This window comes from Puma concolor, chromosome C2 (assembly GCF_028749965.1).
Source record: "Puma concolor isolate L17-30 chromosome C2, mPumCon1.1.hap2, whole genome shotgun sequence".
NCBI classification, from domain to species: domain Eukaryota; kingdom Metazoa; phylum Chordata; class Mammalia; order Carnivora; family Felidae; genus Puma; species Puma concolor.
In genome coordinates, this window is record NC_141675.1 from 118,649,365 (window position 1) to 118,675,003 (window position 25,639).

Below are 25,639 nucleotides of genomic sequence, written 5' to 3' on the forward strand. Positions count from 1 at the left end.
AAAGAATAAATTCTATTTCTGTAATTTACTTAGGTTTTATTTAATTTATCTCAACAATGTTTTTATTTTTATTTTTTTTCTTACTTTGAAAAATTTTTTTAGAGAGTGAGAGAGAGAATAAATGGGGAAGAGGGGCAGAGAGAAAAAGAGAGAGAATCTTAAGCAGGCTTCATGCTCATTGAAGATAGTCCAATGTGGGGCTCAATCCCATGACCTTGGGATCATGACCTGAGCTGAAATCAAGCCACTGAGCCACCCAATCACCCCTCAACAATGTTTTTAAGTGTTCGTTGTATTTGTCTTATATATCTTTTGTTAATTATTTTATTAATTGTCAATTCAGATTTCCTAATTCATTTTGTTGTTATATCTCTTCAAGTAATTTGTCATTTTATTTAAGTTTTTTTAGTTTCTTAGATTACGTTTATATATACAAATTATATATTTTATATGTATATATTACTTTATACGTTATTACCCTTCAAACCTATATTAATTTTCCCTGAATTTTTTCTTTTCATCCTTGGAAAAGTTGTCACTATCCAACTTACATGCTTATCTGGGAAATGCCTAATGGCTGTTATTGGACATAGAAATCTCAGAAAGTTTTTCCTAGTGATACTTAACAATATTTTTATCATTCTTTTATATCCATTTCTAAGATTCTATAACTATTTGGAATCATAGAATCACAGAGATACAGACAATTTAATCTATCTTATAGATAAGATCACCACAAGACATAGATAATTTAATATAAACTTGCTCTTTTGTTTTTCTAACCATGATAAAATTCTGTTTTTACAGACATACATATTGTACAAACATATTGTTGTGCTTAATTAATATGCCAATTTAATAGGCTTAAAAATATATTTGTCCATGTTTGCTTAAAAGTAAATGACAGAGGTAGGGATAGGCAAAGGGTACATTACAATTCATAGCAAAAGCATAGTTTAATTAATTTTAATATAAATGATAAACTAACACTGAAATATAAGAATTCCTTTGCATGTGTCTACTTCCATTTTTTGTTGAAGTAAAATACACAAGAATGACAATAGCTATAATTATTTTTAGTCTGTCACTGTACACTATGTTGGGGTTGAAGAAAGTTTAACCATTTTGTTTCAAATCTGTCCAACTAAAACATTATATTGGATTGTATACTTGAGTGTTTCTCAAAGTTTCATTTCTAAGAGGATAATATCAAACATTTTTGAGCGAATATTACCCACATACACCTATATGTATATATGCAAAGACATTCATGTATATTTAGGAAAGATTTCAAGTAAAGTTTCTACAAACATCCTACACTTTGCAAAATAAATAAATTCCTCAGGTGGATATTCTGCCATTTGCAGAATCACATCAACACTGATGCTACTATGATAATTTTAAACATATAAAGCAAGCTCCCAGCTACAGATATTTTAATTTTCCTTCTCCTTGTCAAAACCAGCAAACACATGAAATCACTGATGGTTGTATCCCACTCTTCAAAAAAGTGTTTGTGCAGGAGACACTGAGATCCCTGAGGATTGTTCTACTGTCCCAAGAAAAATGTCTATAGCAAGAGCGATGACTCCTGACAACCTCAAAGAATCTAATCCTAGTATATAACAAGATAGGGGTTTCTATTTCCAATTCATCAGGGTGTTTGCATATAGTCAAGTGAACAAAGTGGGAACTTAACTCTATCTGTGACTCATTAGGTCCCGTGGGATCCAAAGTAGATTTTTTTGTGTGTCTTCAATCTAGAAATCTCTTAAAAGGGTTGCATCAGTTCCTGCCCTGTCCTGTAATCAAGAATTTTATATGAATTTTCTCTTAAAAACCTTATTTTGAGATTCTGACACTTATTTTAAAAAATACCTGTATTGAGACATATAGTTCCCATATTATAAAATTTACCAATTTAAAGCATGTAATTCAATTTTTGTACACTCATAGAATTGTGTAACCATTACCACAATCTAAATTTAGGACATTTTGATCACCACAAAAGAAAACCCATACCTATTAGCAATCGCTCCTTAATTAACACCACTCCTCCCTCCTCGCCCCTCTCCCAATGCCCAGCTCTAGGCAACCACTAATCTACTTTTCTGCCTCGATAGATGTGCCTATTCTGGAAATGGCATAAAATAAAATTATACAATGGATGGTCTTTGATGAGTGGCTTCTTTCACTTAGCATAGTAATTTCAATGTTCATCTATGTTGTAGTGAGAATTAGTACTTCATGCCTTTTTTTAATTCATAAAATGATATTCCATTGTATGGATATATCACATTTTATTTGTCCAGTCTTCTGTTGGTAAGCATTGGGTTTTATTCCACCTTTTGGCTATCATGAATGATGCTGCTAGAAGCATGCATAAGTTTTTGGTGACCATTTGTTCTTATTTTCCTTGGGCACATACCTAGGAGAGAAATTGCTGAGTCATGCAGTAACTCTAAGCTTAACTTTCTGAGGAACTGAAAACTGTTTGCCAAAGAGGCTACACCTTTTTACATTCTCATCAGCAATTAACAAGAGGTCCAATTTTTCTCCATCCTCCCTAGGACTTGTTATTATCTGTCTTTTTTAATTATAGCCATCCTAGTGGGTGTGAAGCAGTTTCTCACTGTGGTTTTAATTTACATTTATCTAATGGTTAATGATGTTGAGCATCATTTTATGTGCTCATCAGCCTTTTGTATATCTTCTTTGATGAAATATCTATTCAAATCTCTTGTCAATATTTTAATTATTTTCCTTTTTATTGTTAAGTTGTAATTGTTCTTTATATATTTGGAATACCAGTCCCTTAGCAATAGCAATATTTTCTTCCATTCTGAGAGCTTTTTAGTTTCTTGATGTTTCTTAAAATTTTTGTTGCTTGTCTATTTGACATGATTCTCGTATATAAGAAGTTCTAGAAACTATTGGCCTAATTCAAGGACGTAAAGGCTTACTCTTGTGTTTTACTGAAGTCTTGTGGTTTTAGCCCTTATATTTAGGTTTATGATTATTTTATAATTAATTTTTTTGTGTATGGTGTAAGAAAGGGATCTAACTTCAGTTTTTTGCCTATGGATGTTCAGTTGCCCTAACATTATTTTGAAAAGACTGTTTGTCCCCCCAGTGTATTGTCTTAGCACTCATTTTGGTATCATTTTGCTTCTTCTTCTTTTAAAATCATTTGATACCAGTCAAGGGGTTGGCTACCATGACATCTCCTCTATTATCTTTCTTTCCCTCAGGTCAAAGCCAAAAAATAACTTTACTCTTTTACAGAAAACCAGGTCTTTAAGGTCATAGAAGGCACAGCATCTACCATAGTTAAATATTTCCTGTAAATAAAAATTACTTCTTAGAAGGTTAAAGCAAACAAACAAGCAAATATCCTATAAGTCCAACTCAATTTTCTGGTTTTTACAAAGTTAACAAATACGCAATTTTAATTTAGTTCTAAGCTGCACACAGTGCACATCACGGTACTTTGGATTACATTCTTCTTGAAACACTACTCAAGTGACTTTCTACTTCTGCTCTCTTCACCTTCTACCCCTCAGATCTCTGCAAAAATCAGGTTAGTATTATATCACTGAAATGCTTTGTGCCTATGGGAGGTTTGGGCTGGATAGAGAGATAGATTCCCTAGAAGAAAATTATAGGATTTAGAAAACTTTGTAAACTTCATGGACCGTTAGCTAGAAGGTAAGTGATTCACGTGAAAGGATCATATTCTTTAAAGCCTTTTTTGCCTTCACACTACAATGCTCTACAAAGAGCTTTTTAAGTTCCAATAAGAAATGCACATGTACCAAATGAAACTAAACACTACCTGTATGCTAGCAAATGTCCTATAATTTGGCAACAGAAGTGATCAAAACGGTGGTCAGTCTTCCTTCCTTTTCTTACTATTATATCCAAAAAAGAGTCCATTTTATTTTAAATAGATCTTCATCATAGAAATACAGTTGCCATGTTAGTTGAAATGGTCTGTCCCTAAAAGCCTGCCATTTATCACCTAAGGAATGTTAGAAGATTTACAGTAAAGTCAGCCTTTTAAGTATGAAAGATGTGTGATATCGATTGTGGTGGGAACAGCAAAAAGTCTGCATTTTAAGCAACTTTGTCTGCCTTGAACATCAGCAGATGCCATTGATGAATTCCAAATAGAAACATTTGAGATTCTATTTGAGATTTATCCTCCTTTACGCTTTTTTTCTCAACCAGCATTATCCATTCGCTCAGGAGCACTTATGTTCCTGGAACAAGAACAACAAAAAGAAATAGCTATTGAAATGCAACAGGGCAGGATAGTTCTACCCAGGGAAAAGAAATCTTTCACATAAATGTATTTCATTTATAAGGTATATTCTGAAAGACTTATAATGTCTGCTTTAATACTATCAAGGAATATTTTGATGTAAAAAAATCCACTTACATTTAAATAAAACTAGTGTCCAAATATTGATCTTGATGACAATATTATCCACTATTTGCAACAAAATTTATGATATAGTTCTCCATGATGATTATAAAATATATGATCCAAATACAGAATTTAGTGCTATTTCTAACTTAGTGTAACCAAGAACACATATGGCACAACATTTATTTATTTTAGCTTTACTAAGTTTAACAGATGCATAATACAAAACAGGACACAAGTTCATGAAAACTCACAACTACAAATACTTGGGTAAGATAATGTAACATCCCCAAATGTAACATCTTAGACACTATCAGCATCAGTATATAAATGTGAAAGTCTGTATTATTATCCCATGTTCTGCTTGATATATTGGTTTAAAAACAAAACTCAAGTAGCAGTTATAATGATAATCTTTTACAGAAACAATGATAATGTTTCAAAAATTTTTTAAAACTCATGCCCTTAAATAAAGAATTTATGTGGAAAAAAATTGTAATAATACTATAACAAAAATTAAAAAAAACAAAGGGTGCTGAGCCTGAGTGGCTCAGTCAGTTAAGGATCCAACTTCGGCTGAGATCATGATCTTACGATTTGTGGGTTTGAGCCCTGTGTTGGGCTCTGTGCTGACAGGTCAGAGCCTGCAGCCTGCTTTGGATTCTGTGTCTCCCTCCCTCTCTACCTCTCCGTTGCTCATGCTCTATCTCTCTCTCTCTCTCCCTCAGAAATAAAATATACATTAAAAAAAGAAAAAAAAACAAATAGAACATTAAATAAATGCCATATGATAGAATATTATGCAGCTATAAAAAACTACTCTTTCCAAGAGTGTTGAATTACCTGACAAAATGCTAATGACAGAAAATGTGAAAAATAATCAGACTGTAGAAAGGTGTACATTATTAGTTGGAACATTTAAAAATTGTACATATATACAGAGAAATAGTTTAGAAAAAAACACCATTACAAATTATCAAACAATAATACTGGGTAGTAAAATCAGGGATAATTTTGATATTCTTCGTTGTATTCTCCCTTTTCTTTAATGTGCATATACTACTTTGTAGATAGAAAAAAAAAAACATTGTTGACATTTGCTTTCTAATGCCAGAACAGTTAAAAAACTGACAACATCTAGTAAAGCAGCAGGATCATCAGAGGGGGATAAATATTCTGTGGTCTCTTCCATCAAAGCTTAAACAACAGCTATCGTTCCAAACAGATGATGATGGCTGCTGCCAGGAATCAACTGGAAAATTCAGTTTCAAGATAGAAAGATACTAAATTCTTGCAAGTCGACTAGATGAATCTAAAAACACCAAAACCAGTTAACTTGACCTACTATACTAAAGACATACACACACATATACACACACATACACATATTTACCAATATGCATACATGCATTTGCATATTTACACATATATACATATCCAAAAATATATACAATGTATAGCTATATACATATATGTATACATACATACATATATACATATAAGATATATGCAAAAATCAAGTTATATATATCATATGCATATATTTATTTCAATGAGTAAAATATACTGACATCCTATACTAGCTTATCTCAAAAAATAATAGACTATATAGGAAGAACTTAGTAGAATAAAAATTTTAAAGTAGAAGCAAAGGGAAGAATTCTACCCTGGACTGACCTCCAGGAAATCTACATGTCTTCTATTTTCACTCCAAGCAGCATGGCCAAACTTCTCTTCCTCTGGCTCTCCTCAAGCTTCTCCCTTCCCTCTAGCCTGTCCAAGAATTCTTGAATTCTTCTTCACAGTTTAAGAAACAGCGATTCCAATTTCCTTTCTCAGATTTTATTTTCATTACTATCCATCCTTTCCTTTCCCTTAAATTTCAGATGTAGGAATTCTCCCTTCCTTTCTGAGATGTATCCCTGACCTGTTGCCTTGATACAATCCTCTTCTGCACACCCCCTTACAAATTATTACTCCATTGCTTGTTTCTACCCTATGCCCTTTCAAGGTATCATCCATTTCTTCCTCCAGATTGATACAAATTGTCCCCTACACAAATAGTCTCAAGATTGCCTCCTGCTGAAGAAATTCTTTACTTAACCCAATTCCTCCTTCTAAGTAGAGCCCTACACCGTCACACTTTTATTCATGCACTTAACCAATATGTACTGAACACCTAATTTGTGCCAAGTGCTATGCTAGGTACTAAGAATATAGCACTGGACAAAACAGGAAGTTCCTGCTGTACTGTAGCTTATATTCTGGGGGTGGTGGGAGGGAGGACATTTTTAATATGTCAGGTTGTAATATGTACCCAAAAGAAAGAGCAGGGTGGGATAGTAAGTCATGGAAGAGAGAGTAGGCTCTTTTAAATCAGGTGGCCACGGAAAGTCTACTTGTGAAGGTGATGTTTATAAGAAAGATCATGAAGAAAGTGGGGAAGATGAGTTCAGAAAATTAGCAGAAGAGCAAATGAGGTAGAGGCATCTAGTCTATGTTACGAACTTGGTATTTCATTTGGAGTGAAATGGAAGTAACTGGAGGGCTTAGAGTAGTGGAGAAATGTGATAACTTCTCTTTCTGCCAAACTTCTTGAATTCATAATCCACTTTCATCATCCTTAATTTATCTCATGTTTTCACTGCAAGTGGCTTCTACTGTCACTATTCAACTAAGACTAAACTAAAACATGGCCAATAATTTTCTAATTGCCATTTGCCTAGAATTTCATAAACTTATCTTGCACATGACATAGCTGCAGGTTTTGACCTAATTTTCATCCATTTTCCAAACACATACAATCTCTCTTGGCTTGCCTTTTCTGTTTTTTTTTTTTTTTTTTTTTTTTTTTTCATTCTTCTGTAGTGTGTGTGTGTGTGTGTGTGGTCTTTTTATGTGAGGACCACTAGATAATTTAGAAAAACCTCCATGTAAAATTCCTACAAGCACCTCTAATTCATATCTTTCAAGGTGAACCCATTTATTCATTACAACTTCCTTCTTTCAAGTGACCCTCAATTAACGGTACACCAGTTACCTCTTCTGTATGAAGACTCCTACTGCCATATCTGATTTGTTTACTTCTTCTCAACAATTACACTCAACTGGTCACCACTAGTATGGGCTCTACTATACTGACTTTTTACATTTTTTGAAATATTTTCCATTTCTAATGTGTTTCTTATATTTTTGGAGAAAATTCATGTCTGTGTTCCTACATCCAGAAACTTAACATGGTATCCATAGTTCTCAACAAGGCCCAGCTCCATTTTCCAAAGCTTCTGCACTCTGACATGTGCTGATCTATGGTCATGAGGCACTTTCCCACTGCTCTTTGTTCTTTTTGTCTCCTTACCCTGGTGAGCATTCCCCATTTTCTCTGCCTTTTTCTAATGGATGGTAGTCTTCTGTTATAATTTACTTAGGCTGTCATTTGTGTAGACTTTTTTGGTTTGTTTGTTTTTCAGTTAGAATTTATTAGTGCATTTTCTGTGACCCAAGTTTATTTTATTTCTAAAAGCATCCCACCAATTTATGTTGTACCACCAATATTAAATCTATCTATTTATCATCTATGTATTATCTATCTATCTATCTATCTATCTATCATCGATCATCTATCTATGTATATCAGTCTCCATCATTACAATATAAGCTTGTACATGGGAATGATTCAAAACCTATTTTCTAAATTTAACTGAAATAGGTATACTTTCCCAACAAATGCAGTTATATAAGAACTTTTTATTTTTTTTTTAAGCTTGTTTTTTTTTTTTTTTTTTTTTTTTTCATTTATTTTGAGAGACGGTGGGAGAGGTAGAGGGCAGTGCAGAGCCCGATGCAGGGCTCAATCTCATGAACCACAAGATCATGAACTGAGCCAAAATCACCTGTCAGACCCTCACCTGACTGAGCCACTCAGGTGCCCCAAGACATTTTTAAATAATAGTCATGTCAACAATAAAAATAAGAAATTTACACTGACTACTGAGATAAATATTACAACAATTCACTAATATTTCTTATTTTCATCTTCCAAGCACATGTAGGATTGAAACTTACCCAACCTCTTCATGATAGTTGAAGCTACATGATGAACTTTAACTCACATATGTAAATATGGTGATGTATTCCCAGGGAGTAAACACTTAAAAACTGGTTCATGGTTCCTTCTCTTCTCTTTTTCCTCTCTTGATGACTTATCCATTCCAGTTTGTAGATCCCTTATCTGCCTGGCTCCCATGATGGACACGGACCATGAGCAGGAAATAAACTTTTTAGTTTAAGCAACCGAGATATTAGTGGTTTTGATTGATTGATACAGAATAGGCAAGCTTATACAAAATAATGTAGCATATTTATTATACCTCTGTTAACCACCTACTACGTGCCACTGAGTCTGCTGTGATACAGCTTCGTGTAAGTTATGTCATTTAATCCCCAAAACAGGATATACTATTTATCTACAATAAGCAATGAAGACAGAGTCCCAGAAAAGTGAGGCAATTTATTCATGTCTATACAGCTAGTCTTAGGTTGGAAAGCCAAAGTCTGTCTATATTATAGTCAGTTCTAAGCATTGGCTAATTTGGCCTGGCAAGGAAGTGTCATGAGGTTGCAAAGCAGCTAAACGTATGAAATTTCTTGTAAGAATGAGCATGAGAAATAGAAAATCATCCCAAGCAAATTAAAGAAGCAATTAGATTGAATGAGGCACTACCACAAAGGAATAAAACTAGGACTTCTTAATGACATTAGGATATCTATATTGTGTCTGCAATGCTCCTGTAGCATTTTTTTCTTGTTGGAACAAGAAGGAATTTCAGAAGTTGTCCAGAAAAAGTTTGATATTTTATAGACTCAGATGGTTTGGGGACAGAATGTAGGTAAAAAAAGTGAGGTTTCCTGATTTCCTGCTATGTGTCCACTCTATACCAATGTATATACATATAATAACAAAAATATAAACTATAAATACTTGTAAAAATAGTTTGTAAGGTATTTCCATTGTTACTGCAGCAGTGGGAAGATCTGTGATAAAAGCAGGTGAGAACAGGAGAAGCATTCTCTCTGGAGAGCACTGGTCTAGCCCCAGAGTAGCGAACTTTTCCCAACAGTGAGCAGAGAAAGGTGAGAATGAAGGTTACAAACAATGAGACATATAACTGTTTTGAAAAGCTGTTATTTGCTCCATGATGATAAATATAAGAAGATAATTAAGTGTAAAGAATTCCTCAATGAACAAATATTTAGCAAGCATTTACTCTGTGCACTCCTCCAGGTGCTGCAAAGTGATGATCAGGAGATTAGATTTCAACTCTCATGGAGCTCTGATTCTAGTGGGAGAAAAAGACGTCACAAGGAAATAAAGAAAATCAAGTCAATAATGTTTTGTAGTGTTTGAAGTGCCATGGAGACAAAACGGTATTTTCTAAGAGAGTGGCTGGTGGACTGTTTTGATGACTGAACCTGCCTTAAGAAGTTAAAATTAACCAGGGCGCCTGGGATGGCTCAGTTGGTTAAGCGTCAGACTTCGGTTCAGGTTATGATCTCACGGTTTGTAAGTTTGGGCCCCACGTTGGGCTCTGTGCTGACAACTCAGAGCCTGGACCCTGCTTCGGATTCTGTGTCTCCCTCTCTCTCTGGCCCTCCCCAACTCATGCTCTGTCTCTCTGTCTCTCTGTCTCTCTCTTAAAAATGAATAAACATTAAAAAATTAAAAAAAAAAAAAAAAAACGAAGTTAAAATTAACCTGAGACCTGAAGGGCTAGGAGGATGTAAACACCTTGAAACCTGGGGGAAGGGTCTCTCAGGTGTAGGTAAAGGTGTGATGTGAATATTATAAAAGGACAAACTCAGACTATGAGAAGCACTGAAGAAGGCCAACATGGCTAAAGAAAGTGGACCTTTGGGAGAGTTGCAAGAGGTAAGATCAGGATGGTGTACAAGGTTGTGGCCTCACAAGGAGGGATTCCTAGCGTTTTAATAATGGATTACATGGGGGTGCCTGAGTGGCTGAGTCGGTTGGGCGTCTGACTCTAGGTTTTGGGTCAGGTCAAGATCTTGCAGATTCATGAGTTGGAGTACCACATCAGACTGTGTTGATTGTGTGGAACCTGCTTGGGATCCTCTCTCTCCACCACCCCTCTCTCTACCCCTCCCCCACTCATTCTGTCTCCCTCAAAATAAATAAATAAACTTAAAAAAAAACAATGGATTAACATGATCTGATTGGAATTTTTAAAACAGCTTTACCAAGATATAATTTACATACTGGACAGTTCCCCCATTTAAAATGTATACTTCAATGGTTTCCAGTATATTTACTGACTTTTGAAACCATCACTCTAATCTAATTTTAGAACATTTTCATCATGCCCAAAAGAAACCTTATACTCATCAGCACTTTTTGCCTCTTCTCACTTAACACCCACCCATCCTCTTCCACCAGCGCGCACGCACACACACACAAACACACACACACACACATCACAACTTGCCTGATGCAGCCGTTACTCTACATTCTGTCTTTATAGCTCTGCTTATTCTGGACATTCCGTAGAAATGAGGTCATACAATATGTGGTCTTTCATGGCTGGATTCTTTCATTTAGCATAAAATGTTCAAGTTTCATCCGTATTATATTATGTCTCAGTACTCTATTCATTTTTATTGCTGAATAATATCCCATTGTGTATGTATGGATATATCATATTATGTTTATCCATCCCTTAGTCATGAACATTTGGGTTTTTTTTTTTCCATTTTTGCCTATTATAAATAATGCTACTGTAAATAGTCATGTACAAGTTTTTGTGTGGATTTTTTTTTTTTTTCATTTCTCTTGGGTAGATATCTAGAAGTGGAATTGCTGAGTTCCAGAGTAACTCAATTCATAGCATTCTGAGAAAATTATTTGGGCAACTAGGGCTTCAAGATAAGATACAATAAGTGCAAGATAAGTCCTTCACTCATACATAGGGCACCAGAAGTGTTTCTTCGCCTCTTTCTCTTCACAGGTGGTCTCATTCTGCAGGATCTCTACACGTGGTATAGGCATCTCAAAGCTTTGTAGTTTCTGGTAGTTAAATATCTTACATGGCCCCTGGCTTCAAGAGGCAGGCCAGTTTTGAAATATACAATCTATCATAGTGGGACAATTAGGAGATGTTGCAGAAATTCAAGGTACATATAACAGTGATTTACACTAGAGTGTTAGCTGTGGAAATGAAGAGAAGTAGACAGACCCAGAATGTTTCAGAGATAGGACTTGCATATGAAATGAATAGAGTCAGGAGAAAATGAGAAAAGCATGATTGATACACCCCATGACTGATGATACACCCTGCATGATTGATGTTGTGGTGATCAAAGTTTGATGTTTTTCATATTTATTATAATGTGTCTTTCACATATCCAAGGGAAACCTCGTAGAGGCATTTGAACACAAGTCTGAGGAAAATAATAACAGAAGATGTAAGTGCAGTAGATGTGCGTGCCTCGTCCTGTTTGTTCTCAGGGACACCGTCATCTCTCCTTTATTCCACTCTGCATCCTAAGTGGGCTAATCACTGCTGGCTGTGTCCAACACTGGGTTTGGCTGATCCAGACACTGACAAGAAACAGGAAGGTGAGAGAGTGTTGAGAAGCAAGGGTGTTTCTTTCCCCCTCCTTTTGCCTTGAAGAACGTCTCTAACAGTGGCTGAATATCCTTTAGAGCTCATGCTTCGACCCCGCAGGCTGGTGTGATTCCAGCTTCCATCTGGTGAGTCCCCCTGTCTGATACCTGGTGATTCTTTCTCTATTCTCTGATCCTCTAATCTAAGAGTGTAGCTGTTGGTAACACGCTGGTTACCCCATTGATCCTTCTTTTTCTTTTCAGCTCTTTTATCACCTATGTACCAACTGACTTTATTAAAGTCCTTTCTAAAAATCCTTACAGTGGTTTCTGTTTTCTGGATTAGACTCTCACTGGTAGTAGTTATCAGCATATAGATGATCCTGAAAGCCATGGGAAAGAATAAGATTAACAGCTGTGCTGTTCACAAGAAAATAGCTCAAATAGGGCATGAGTTTTGTCTGTTTTATTCAGCTGACGTATTTTCAGGGCATAGAACACTATCCAGAATATATGAAGACTCAGTAAAATGTTGGATAAACAAATCCATTAATTAAAGGAACCATTATTAACATTCAAGTATATTTTAATTAGTTTTTTAACCCAAATTTTCTTCACTTCAAAAAAAGGTTTTGAAAATATATTAAATGTGTTATTTCCCTTCTGTACTTTGATCGATATCACCTTGTTTCTTACTATTCTTAAGGTGGTAGATTTGGTGAAGGATGATTAAGGTGACTGCAAAAGGTATGTAGAACAAGAATTAAATTGTACTCAGCAGTGGCATCCAAAATACGATTTTGCGAATTCAGGCTTTGAGAAAACAGGAATTTTAAACTTTCTTTGACAGATTAAGAAACAAATCTGGAGGAATCAGATTAAAGGGCTTCTTCGACAGTGTAAAGAGGAAACCATTTCCTCTATGATTGCTTGGTCATGAGCCTTTGTGCCTGTGGTTGATAATTGCATATGATGTGAAAGAAAGATCCCTCTGGGTAAGTTTGACCAGGTGGGTCTCTGTAGCCGCTCAAAGAAAAGACCAGGAGGACCCAGAGGATGCTACATTCAAGGGCCACTGCTGTCTTGTTGCTTACCACCTTCTCCTTTCCCAAGCACACCCACATCATATTGAGTGTAGGACAGGAAAGAGAATAAAATCTGGAAGAGCGTTTATCTGAAGAAAGTTAGCAAAATCAACTCTATAAAAAAGGAACTTTGACTAAGTTCAGTTTTTATTTTTTTAACGTTTATTCATTTTTGAGAGGCAGAGAGAGACAGAGCATGAGGGGGGAAGAGGCGGAGAGAGAGGGAGACATAGAATCCCAAGCAGACTCCAGGCTCCGAGGTGTCAGCACAGAGCCCTACGCGGGGCTCAAACTCAGGAACCGTGAGATCATGACCTCCACCGAAGTCGGACGCTCAACAAACTAAGCCACCCAGGCGCCCCAACTAAGTTTGGTTTTAAACCAAAGAGACTTAAACTAGCAAATATTTTTAATTGCTAAGTCACCCCTCTTGTTTAGTGGAGTCTGGCTTTATGAAAAATGAGAGTGAATAAGCTACTTTTTTTTTTCACCTACATGTTAACAGGAGTAAATCTGATACCTTGCTGCATTTTGGATATAGACTATTTCATATTGTATTAATCCTACTCTATTGTTCCTATCTTTTTATGTTTATCTATTTATTTTAAGAGAAAGAGAGTGAGCAGAGGAGTGGCAGAGACAGAAAGAGAATCCCAAGCAGGCCCCATGCTGTCAGCACAGAGCCCAACACAGGGCTCAGACTCACAAACTATGAGATAATGACTGAGCCCAAATCAAGAATCCAACACTTAAACACCAAGGCACCCCATACTCTTTAATGCTATATCACACTTACCCTACGTTGTCTCTATGACAAAGTGAATGACTATTCTCCTACAAAGATTATTTTACTTTTTAAAATTATTATTTTTTTAATTTTAGAGAGAGTGAGAGAGAGCATGTGAAGGGGGGGAGAGGGGCAGAGGGAGAAAGAGAGAGAATCTGAAGCAGATTCCATGCTGAGCATGAAGCCCAAAGTGGGGCTTGATCACCCAACCCCCTCAGATCATGACCTGAGCTGAAATCAAGAGTTGCACACTCAACCGAATGAGCCACCCAAGTGCCCCCAAAGATTATTGTAAAGGGAAGCTTGTGAACATTATCCGGCAACTAGCATCCTCCCCAAAATATGCATGTTTAGGAAAACAAAATAATTGAACTCTGGGACAGAATATTGGCAAGGCAATGTTGACATTTTGATGTGCAAAATTATTTAAAAATGATATAATTTCACCTATAAACGTGTCTTTGGACAGTTATATTCAATATAAACTTTTCTCAAGTTCTTACTTTTATTCAAAATGAAAATAATTGTTATTGCTGATATCACAGTCATGGCAGAGAGAATAAAATATTATAAATACCTTTATAAGGATACAGCTAGGGGGCTTCTGGGTGGCTCATCTTGGGCTCTTGATTTCACTCAGGTGATGATCTTACAGTTTGTGAGTTTGAACCCTGCGTTGGGCTCCCCACTGACTGTGAGAAACTTGTTTGGGATTCTCTTTATCCCTCTCTCTCTGCCCCTCTTCTCTCTCTCTCTCTCTCTCTGGCTCTGTTCTCTCTCTCTCTTTCTCTCAAAACCAATAAAAACTTTAAAAAATATGTTTAAAGAATTTGGCTATGTATTTCAATAAAAATTTCATTTAATTAACAACAAGCTATTGTAAGGTAAAATTTAACTCTGTTAAGATCTGGAGACATCTTTAGCATGAAAGACCTGTAATATTCAAGTCACACGCTTGTACACTTTGAGATTAATGGAAATTTAGAAACACAGGATCTAGCTATTCCGGAGCTGAAAGAAGTGTTCGTGCAGGGGTAAACTTCCACACTTGTACTTGATAATGCTGTTCTTCCTTCTTATCCAGAGAAATAATACGGCCTTTACCTTTTTCCCTGATCAAAATACACCCTTGTTTCATGATACAGTGCAATCATAGTTGTGTTGCAGGAAAAACCTAATTATATCAAGTTTTCTTAAGAACCTTTTGCTTAAATCATAGGACACATGAATATGTCCTATTAAAAGTTTATTCTCAAAACTCATGGTTTTCTACAGCCTATTTTCATACTTGAAACATTATATTTTTAAATGTTTATCTATTTAGAAAGAGAGAGAGAGAGCACAAGCAGGGGAGGGGCAGAGAGAGAAAGGGAGAGAGAAGCCCAAGCAGGCTTGAGCTCATGAACTCACGAATGGTGAGATCACGATCTGAGCAGAAATCAAGAGCTGGATGCTTAACCAACTGAGGCACCCAGACCCCTCTGAAACATTATTTTTTGTATAAAGAGAAGGGTTGCACAGATTCTAAGAGCCATTTGAAAGAGAGAATGTACAATCTGGCTTAAGATATTATTTTCAGAGCAATTCCTACCTTATAAATGCACATTGAAAAGGGAAGAGTTAAATGGATTGTGTATTGCAGGGGCTTTAACTGTAGATTTTTCCCACAACAAGTGGGTACAAAGAGCCTCTTAAGTGTTTAGGCTTTGAATAAAATAACAGAATTCCATTAACATGTTTCTTTTGTTAGCAAGTTTTCACTTAAGAGGAGTTTTCATTGAATCGCCATAAATTAGTGCATCACAGACTTTAGTTTAATACCTCTCTATACTTACTATGGCTAATCATGTGTTTCACAGATTTTTATTCCCTTTGCTATTCTCTTCAAATATTAATTTAAATAGTATTTACTATTCTGATGGATACTAACTTTTTTCTATTTTCTTCTTATATACGGCTGCTCAGGAAACCAGAATCATAATGAAAATAAAAAGAGTAAAATAAGAAATTTATCACATACTAAGTTTGGGTAATCCTGTGGGCACAGAACATCGTACACCAAATATGTCTGTATTATAGTATTGAGGCAGTTTGAATACGCAACTAAAAGTATTTCTTAAGCTCTTCGTGCCATTGTACCTAAAAATTAAAATCAATTCTAATAGAAGGGGTGTTTGAATAAAAAGTAAGTTTAGCTACAGTGTTCATTTGTGCCACTATATTTGGAGAGATCACTATTAATGTTGAAAGGATATAAGCCATGTGTCTGTAGTTTAATATATTTTTGTTTATTCTTAATCAAAGGAAAAATAGGAAAAAATAATGAATGTTAACATACACATATTCTAAAAAGGCCAATTTTTATAGATGAATTCAAGGCTCTTAACTGTGAATACAGCCTCAACACCAGAAAAGACTTAATTTCAATCACTATCAATTATATAAGACAAAAAAATTGTGTTATCAATGTAATCTATTTTGGTTAATCAGAGTGGGATTCCTTTCAGAGAGTAAACTTTATGAAAACAACATGTCACTATTAGCAGAGGGGGGAAGTTATTAATATTCTGACAAACATTTTCTAATTTTTATATAGACTTCTCTTTTTTGAAAGGTTTTATAAAATTATACAGTTCATATTTTAAGCACATATTTTTTATTATTACCCAGGTAACATGCTCATGTGAGAAAAAGTTTAAACTATTGAAAATATGTACTTTTCCTCCAAAAGAGGAGTTTGGGTTGCGGAAAATTTGTGAGAATAATCTGGAAAGTAATTGGTCTTGGATTAATTCCAAGTGGTAAAACATAGAACAGATTGACTCTTCATTCATTATGGAAAACATCAAACCTTTTTTAAACTAAATATGGACGGTAAAGAACGTATGTACATATCATATGGTACCCTTAGATTTTTTGCAGAGTGATATTTATTATTTTATGTCTGAAGATTTAAAAAACTGGGAAACAAACTGTTTCTTTTTATTTTTCACAAACTTCTGCAAAGTCCATATCTTTAATTCCTTATTCACACATTGTCGGAGCAGTTGACCCCTGAGTTTGGTAGATTAATGGCACAGCACCAAGTGGATATGGGACAAAGGTGGCACTTCTAAGCTGCAGCACCAAACTGCAAATTGGAAATACACCCCGGTTATACTATCAACAAAGGAGACCCTTGATGTGTGATTCCACTCATCATTCCTCTTAAGCCATTATCAGACAGCTGAGATCAGACAACAATAAAAAAACATGTGCTCGATTGTTAGCATGTCAGACGTACATTATTAAAAACAGTAGGGACATGGGGAGAGATGAGAGGAAAAGCATTGGCTTCTTTGTTCCACGCATGAGGGTTTGTTTGAGAAGAAAAGAATTTTAAGAAGCACTGCCCTGTAACTCCCTATCGGGAAGCCCTTGCTTTCCCCTCTGATCATTTGATGATGATGTTTATGTCTTTCTTTCTTATTATTATTTTGTAATGAAAAGGATTAAGAGCTTGTTTTAATTGCATACCTATTCTTATAGATTTCAACTGAAAACCCATTTGTATCTGATTGAATTTCTGATCTTGAAAGATCTGCATGTAAATTACCTGGTTTGGGTAAGATCTTTGTCCAATCCACCCCCTCTGAAGTATATTAGAGGATAAGCAGAGTTAGGAATCCTTGGGTCATTCAGATCTTGCAACTAAAAGTCAAAATCACTGATGGTCAATTTTATTACATATCATATTAAATGTGGTTTAACTAAAGTAAGGGCTTAAAGTTCAGAAGAAATAAGTGAGAATCAGCCAATATTTTATAGTTCCACGTGAGACATTTCCTACAGAGAATTTAGAATTTTCCCACCTAAAAATTTACCACCATAGTATCAAAGACAACCAAGTTATAGCCACAAAATAGAATTTATAAAATAAATTTATAAAACATAATAGAATTTATTAAAAAAGATTTTCTTGGGGCGCCTGGGTGGCGCAGTCGGTTAAGCGTCCGACTTCAGCCAGGTCACGATCTCGCGGTCCGTGAGTTCGAGCCCCGCGTCGGGCTCTGGGCTGATGGCTCAGAGCCTGGAGCCTGTTTCCGATTCTGTGTCTCCCTCTCTCTCTGCCCCTCCCCCGTTCATGCTCTGTCTCTCTCTGTCCCAAAAATAAATAAACGTTGAAAAAAAAAATTAAAAAAAAAAAAAAAAGATTTTCTTCACAGTCTGTAACTGCAGGGAAAAATCAGAATTATATATATTATAATTAATATACAGATCTGCTTTTTTCCCATTTCTCCAAATTTATTATTTTGGGCTATGCTTTACTTTAGTATTCTTTCTTCTTTCTTTCTTTCTTTCTTTCTTTCTTTGTTTCTTCTTTCTTTCTTTCTTTCTTTCTTTCTTTCTTTCTTTCTTCTTTCTTTCTTTCCTTTTTAAGTAGACTTCATGCCCAGTGCAGAGCCCAAAGCGGGGTTCACAATCACAACCCTGAGATCAAGACTTGAGCTGAAATCACTAGACTGAGTCACCCAGGCATTCCTTAAGTACTCTTAATCCTTCTTTGAAGTAATTTATTCTTCACAATGACAATATAAATCTATTCAATAATGCATATAATAGTTACTTTTTAAATTTATACAAATACTTGTCTCATCTTTTTTTGAAGAAACAAATTCATAGTTTCATTTTCTTTCTTTTTTTAAATTTCTTAATGTTTATTTATTTTTGAGAGAGAGAGAGAGAAAGACAGAGCATGAGTGGGGGAGGGGGACAGAGAGAGGGAGATGCAGAATCTGAAGCAGGCTTCAGGCTCTGAGCTGTCAGCACAGAGCCCGAAGTGGGGCTCGAACTCACAGACTGCGAGATCATGACCTGAGCTGAAGTCAGACGCTTAACCGAGCCACCCAGGCGCCCCTACTTTCATTTTCTTTTATTAAGAGTTATCATACTACTCAACCACTGTTAAAAAAATAGTGGTCTGTGAAAACCAGAGATCGTTACCTTTAACTTATTTCTTTTGCTTCTACTTGCCCAAAAAATGAATAATTGAGGCTTGAATATCACAATATTTGTATTAAAATTTATAAAATTGTTCCACTTCAGAGTTCTTATAACTTTATCGGAATGGAATTTATTTACATTATAAAAGCTTAAAACAAACATTTCTGTGTCATATTCAAATAGATGTACAAACTAACAAGGATAAAAATTATGAATTTTTATAATGATTTTACTTCATTTAAACGGGAAATATAGGGGCCCCGGGGTGGCTTGCTCAGTTGAGCATCTGACTCTTGATCTTGGATCAGGTAATGATCTCACTGTTTGTGAGTCCGAGCCTTGCATCAGGCTCTGTGGTGACAACACAGAGCCTGCTTGCGATTCTGTCTCTACCTCTCTCTGCCCCTCTACCACTTGCTTCTCTCTGTCTCTCTGTCTCTCAAAACAGATTAATAAACTTAAAAAAAGCAAAATATAACTTCCTTAAAATATTTCTAGCCAAATTTCAAGAGTAACGACCAACTGAAAACTCTAACTTTTCTCATTAACTACAATCTCAAATATTTATCTGAAAAGACTAGCTTCAGAATACATGGATTGAAATTTTGATAAATCCTAAATCCCATATTTCCAAAGTCAATTTCATAATAAAAATTTCTTTTCTAAAATCTAAAAATTAATCAGGTGAATTGTGTCTACAGTCACTTAAATATCATATCAACTGTATTCTAGTGTGCATTGGGAATAAATATAAATGTGTGCAGATATTTATATATAAATGTGGAAATATTTGCTTTTGTTATACATATGTTGGGGGATAAGGGACAAAATACAAATATTTCCACATTTTTTCAGCATCTGTTGTAAAGACATACTGAAACATGAACATATTATTTACTTTTTGAGTAGTAATGACTTTTTATATGTTGTTGACTTGGAAATCTTTATCTCAGTATGAAAACCATTTATAGTTGTTGAAAGGACATTGATTGTTTTCAATAAGTCAGTAACATTTTCACCAATCGTAATAATTACAAATATTTTTCATCTAGAAACATTACCTAATGAAGGATATATCCCTGAACATGTTCTGTTTGTCTTTCAATATTTTTATAAAACCAAGTGATTGCTACGTATAAATATAGAACATTTGCAATTATTCAAATAAATACCTCAGAAGTTTAAAGTGTACTTGGTGAAAGATAAACAGGAAAAGCACATGATGTCATCTTTTAAAATACTTTCATATCATTAAGAAATTGTAAGATAACCTTTGAAAGGTGGAAAAATAAATGGCACTTGCTTTCCTGATTTAAGATTATTGGTAGATTGACATGTGGGTCACACATCCTCTCCCTGTTACTGACAGGTAGGTACTTTGAAAACTCATTTGGGAATCACCACTGAGCAATGTATCCAGCTGCAAGTAACTGAACATGTATGTAAAGTATCTTCAATCATAAAGACATTCATCATTTTCCTAACCAGGAGTCTAAGAAATAAGTAGTTCAAAACCTTTATATTCTCATCAAAACTCTTTCTTCATTCTGTGCTTTGCAGAGCTTTTTTCCTTATACATTTTTGCCTCATGGTCAAAAGATGGCTGCTTCAACTCTAGGTATGATATCCATGTTTAAGGCAAAAGGCATGAGAAAGAGGCAATGGTAAGTCTTGAGAAAATCTCAGAGTGATTTTCTTGTATCTCAGTGTAGCCACTCCTGGCTACAAAGAAGCCTAGAAAAGTAAATATCTGGCAGAAAAGAAATACACATGTTTGGACATGTTGTTTCCCCCCCAAAAATTATGACTCAGTTCATAAAAAAAAATAAATAAATAAACAGTAAATAGGAAAAAGACTATTGTTACCGAGCATTATTTTTATTTAATTTTAAAATATATTTTCATTTTATTAGATTGAGAAGCTAGAATGTAAGATGTTTAAATATTTTTCTGTGATCTTTTTATCCTATTAATAGTAATCTTCTCTATCATCTCTACTGACAGAGAAAAACAGGCTACTGAAGAGTACTTTTGGACAAAATTAAATTTTAAAAAGATAAGTTGCAAGATATTATATCAATGAAAAGTTAATTATTATCTTTTACATACAATAACTATTTCAGACAGAGAAAAGTTATTCTGATAACTAGCTAATATCGAAGATGCCTTTAAGTTTTTAATAGCACCTTTTCTTTGTACCTTACATTGTGTCATACAGAACACAACAATTAAAGAATACAGTCTGGCATTCCTTAAATCAATCAAGTTATGCTTCTTTTTGAAATGAACAATTTATAATCTCCCATTATAATTAAAGTGCATGTTAAATTAATAAGCTAACTTTTTAGTATTTCTTCTGCTATTGATTTTTTTTTCTTCAGGAAACTAATCTCAATAAGGTTTCTATTTAAGATCTCAGAAAATTGTAGCATAAACTTTTCCAAATGCTGCTTTTTTAACTCAGGCAGGAAGGATTACTTCTAAAACATTCTTCGCGTGTCCCACCCTTTTAAACTTCCACTATCATGAGAAAGAAAATAATTGGGAATGAATGAGATGAAGAGGAAAAGAGGATCATGGGAAAGATCTCTATGTTTAATTCAGGGAAAACTCCCTAATGACATCTCATCAGTTAGTTTAAAACTATCTGAAGAAAGGAAAATATCCATTTGGATTTTTGATTTAAGGAATGACAGGTATAGGACGCATTCTAAGAGGCCACTTGCACTATTCTTTCTCTATTCAGGAACATAAATAAGCCAACTTAGACCAAGCAGTTCCAATTGGAAAATCTTACTGTAATACGGTTATAAAGTGCCTTTAAATATTTTTTTTTCAACGTTTTTATTTATTTTTGGGACAGAGAGAGACAGAGCATGAACCAGGGAGGGGCAGAGAGAGAGGCAGACACAGAATCGGAAACAGGCTCCAGGCTCCGAGCCACCAGCCCAGAGCCCGACGCGGGGCTCGAACTCACGGACCGCGAGATCGTGACCTGGCTGAAGTCGGACGCTTAACCGACTGCGCCACCCAGGCGCCCCATAAAGTGCCTTTAAATCATAAACACAGTCATACACACAACAAAAACAAAATTACGATGGTTGTTGGTCTGCAGTATTGGGAATTTGTTTCTTATTTCAAAGTAAATAATCCATCTTCAACCATTTCCTCTCATTCTGCCCTTAACGGAGATAAAGAACACCTGGACAAGTGCTCTGTGTAATTACCCTTGATATTGCTCAAAGAGCTGTAGTACCTTTTACTCATGTCTTCCAAAGCAAAAGTAACTTCTTTTTTTCTATTACCATTCTGCATACATCCTAATTCCTAAGGCTTTACTATTTATTTTCAACTTTGGAGTTACTCAACTCTATCCTGTTGAGTAATGACTCTCAGAACCCAAGAGAATAGCCAAGAAAATACCCAGAGGAAAATAAAATCCCGTCAAATGTTTCTGAGCCTTTTAAAATGTAGAAAGAGAAAAGGAAGTTCTTGACATGTCTCAGACAATTGGAAGCCTTAATCAAAACCATTCTTTTCGTCTCCTCCCTTATATTAGTAATTTTAAAAGAAATATGCTTTCCCATGCTTTCTTTGAATTATCCATCCTCCAAAGAAACAATAGCATGTTTAAAATAAAACAAAACAAAATAAAAACCTAATCAGGTTACTTTATTATCTTGTGGTATTAAATACGTGTATGTTCTGCATGCAAGTGTGTGTGCGTGTGCACACATGCGCGCACACACACATTTTCTTTCCCCCCTCCTCCCTTCTTATACACAAGAATTCAAACACACAGACCTTTTACTGGGAGTTCCTAAGTCACGATACACTCTTCCAAGATCTTGAGCTTGCTTTATTCAGTATAGTTTTCCTTGTTTCTTCTCTTAATAATATTTATTTTACTTTTTCCTTTCCCTTTGTTTCTCTCCAAGATTTCTATTCTGACAAACATTCTTTAGGATGTTGTAGGAAATATGTTCTATTTTTAGGTAAAAGCCAAAAAAATGACTATTTCTCCTTACTTTTCTGCTTTCTTTAGATAGTGAGAAAAAACTCAAGCAGAACACAAAGAATGAACTGGGGTATAAAAACCACATACTTAAAATGGTACCTGAGCAGCATTTACATAGATCTTGTTTCCTATCACAACTAGGGGTTTATAATATATTTTACAAAAATACCTAAATCATGATTTTATGTAGAAAATTATTTGCACACTTTAAAAATGAGATTATTTCCAGGGTTGTCCATTATCCTTAGAGTAATGTTTTTTTCCTCAAAGTGTATTATAAAGGTCAACCGAGTTAAAATAGTGAGGTAGGTAGGTACTATTTAATATGCAGATTCTGGGACACATGCCAAATTCACTCAGTCAGAATATTTGTGCCAGGGCCCAGGGACGCCAATGTTCCAAGAACAACATTTGACTTTAAACTCAAGTTAATATGAAAACCACCAATGTAGAAGGGTAGACCCAAGAAAAAATACTCCCTACAGTCCTCATTCTAACTCCAGACCCAATGCCAAAATTTTTAAAGCAGATGCAGTCAATTTAAAATGAACATCAAGAGAAAATTTTAATAAACAGTAAAAATGAATGTAAATTGTAAAAGCGGAGCCATCCCTCTCCTTTAGCTTGTTGGGAAGTCATCAGGGATTTTTTAGCACAGGTGAGGAATGTGATCTCTTTATCCCAAAGACAGTTCTTCAAATCCATATTGCATTACCACTTGCCATGTAGCAAAATGGTACCCTTAAAACATTAAACCGGGTGAGTGGGGAGGCCCCAGTAAATTACATTCTAGAGGTGGATCTGACGGGGTAGGACTTAGTATGGACACATCCTAAATTTTCGCAATCTTCATCTTGCAATTCATACAAAGTTATGTCAATTTGCTAGCCAATTTCTAGCATTTGCTAAGATCTAGCAATACCCATGGGTTTTGTCTGCTACATTTTAGTTTACTTCCTTCCTCACACCAAAGTACCCAAATAATGACACTACTTTATATTTATATCATGCTTCATACCATTTTACGAAATGCTACAATATTCTTTGATCACTTATGAGATTCAGAAAAATATTGTGAGAAATAGTGGGTAAATTTTCAGTTTTTTAACTGAAGGATAAACTGAAGATCAAAAAGGTAAATAACCTGGGTGCCTGGGTGGCTCAGTCAACCGGTTAAGCCTCCCCCTTGCCTCAGGTTATGATCTCCCAGTTCATGAGTTCAAGAACTGTATCTGGCTCTGCACTGACAGTGCAGAGCCTGCTTGGGATTTTCTCTCTCCCTCTCTCTGCCCCTTGCCTGCTGGCCCTCTCTCTCTCTCTCAAAACATAAATAAACTGAAAAACAAAAGAAAAAAAACCCATAACCTATGAAGGTGTCTTGTGTATTCCAGACTCCAGATTAATGCTCAGGGCTTTTGGTTCTAACTGGGATGCTTTCTTTATCACTCTATATAGAGAACATACTAGCTTAACCTGATATTTGCCTATAGTTTATATATTTTTACACAAAAGAGACATAATTTTGTTCTTTTACTTCACTTCTTTGGCTAAAATAGGAGCTCCAAGGTAACAGATTTCCCCCCTGCTTTATTAGTCTCTGTTTACTAACTAGACTAGTGAATGGCAAATAGTGGATGTACAATAAATAAAGTTGGGATATTGGTGGCTTCCCCAAATAATCGTCTGTATCTTTAATTTGTCTTAATCTAAGAAACTTTGATATTTTTTCCTAAAACATACCTAAATTAATTTGAAGACAACTGGAATAGCTCCATTATTTTTTTGTTTTGTTTTGTTTTGTTTTGTTTTGTTTTGTTTTTGAGAGATGGAGGGGGAGGGGCAGAAGGAGAGGAGAGAGAGAGCCTTAAGCAGGCTCCCACACAACCAGCACCGGGCTCAATTGCAGGACCATGAGATCACGAACTGAGCCGAAATCAAGAGTCAGGTGCTTCACTCACTAAGCTACCCAGGTGCCCCAGAAAACTTCCTAATGTAAGTTCATAAAATACTATTTATTTAGAGGTTTCAGTTCAATTGTTTTTTTAAAAACTTTTTTTTTTAACGTTTATTTATTTTTGAGACAGAGAGAGACAAAGCATGAGCGGGAGAGGGTCTGAGAGAGAGGGAGACACAGAATCTGAAACCGGCTCCAGGCTCTGAGCTGTCAGCCCAGAGCCCGACGTGGGGCTCGAACTCACGGACCGCGAGATCGTGACCTGAGCCGAAGTCGGATGCCCAACCGACTGAGCCACCTAGGCGCCCCTCAGTTCAATTGTTTTATTGCTGTTTTTCTCCTCAGCTTCAACATGAGTTGTCTATGGAAAATGAAACAGATCATCTTCTAGGTATGTCACAAGCTCTAACATTCTAAATCTTTGTGATTTAAGGATTAACTGGTGTCATAAAATTAAGATACAAAAGATGACTTTCAACAGAATTTCCAAATACCACAGTTACAGAAGCCAAAGAAATGCATGCCTCAGTACAGAACATCTAATGTAAGGTTGATATGCAAGAGAAATGGTTTCGTTTATTGGAAGATATTTTATTTTTCTCATGCCAAAGTAAAGCCAATGATCTCTAATGACTCTCCATGTTTTCCTGTTATTGTTGTTGTTTTTGGTCTCTTGCATTTCATACTATGTTTGCAAACAATTACATCAGCCCATGGGGAAATAGTTTAGAGACCTAACGGTCTTCTCTGAGCCAAAACCAT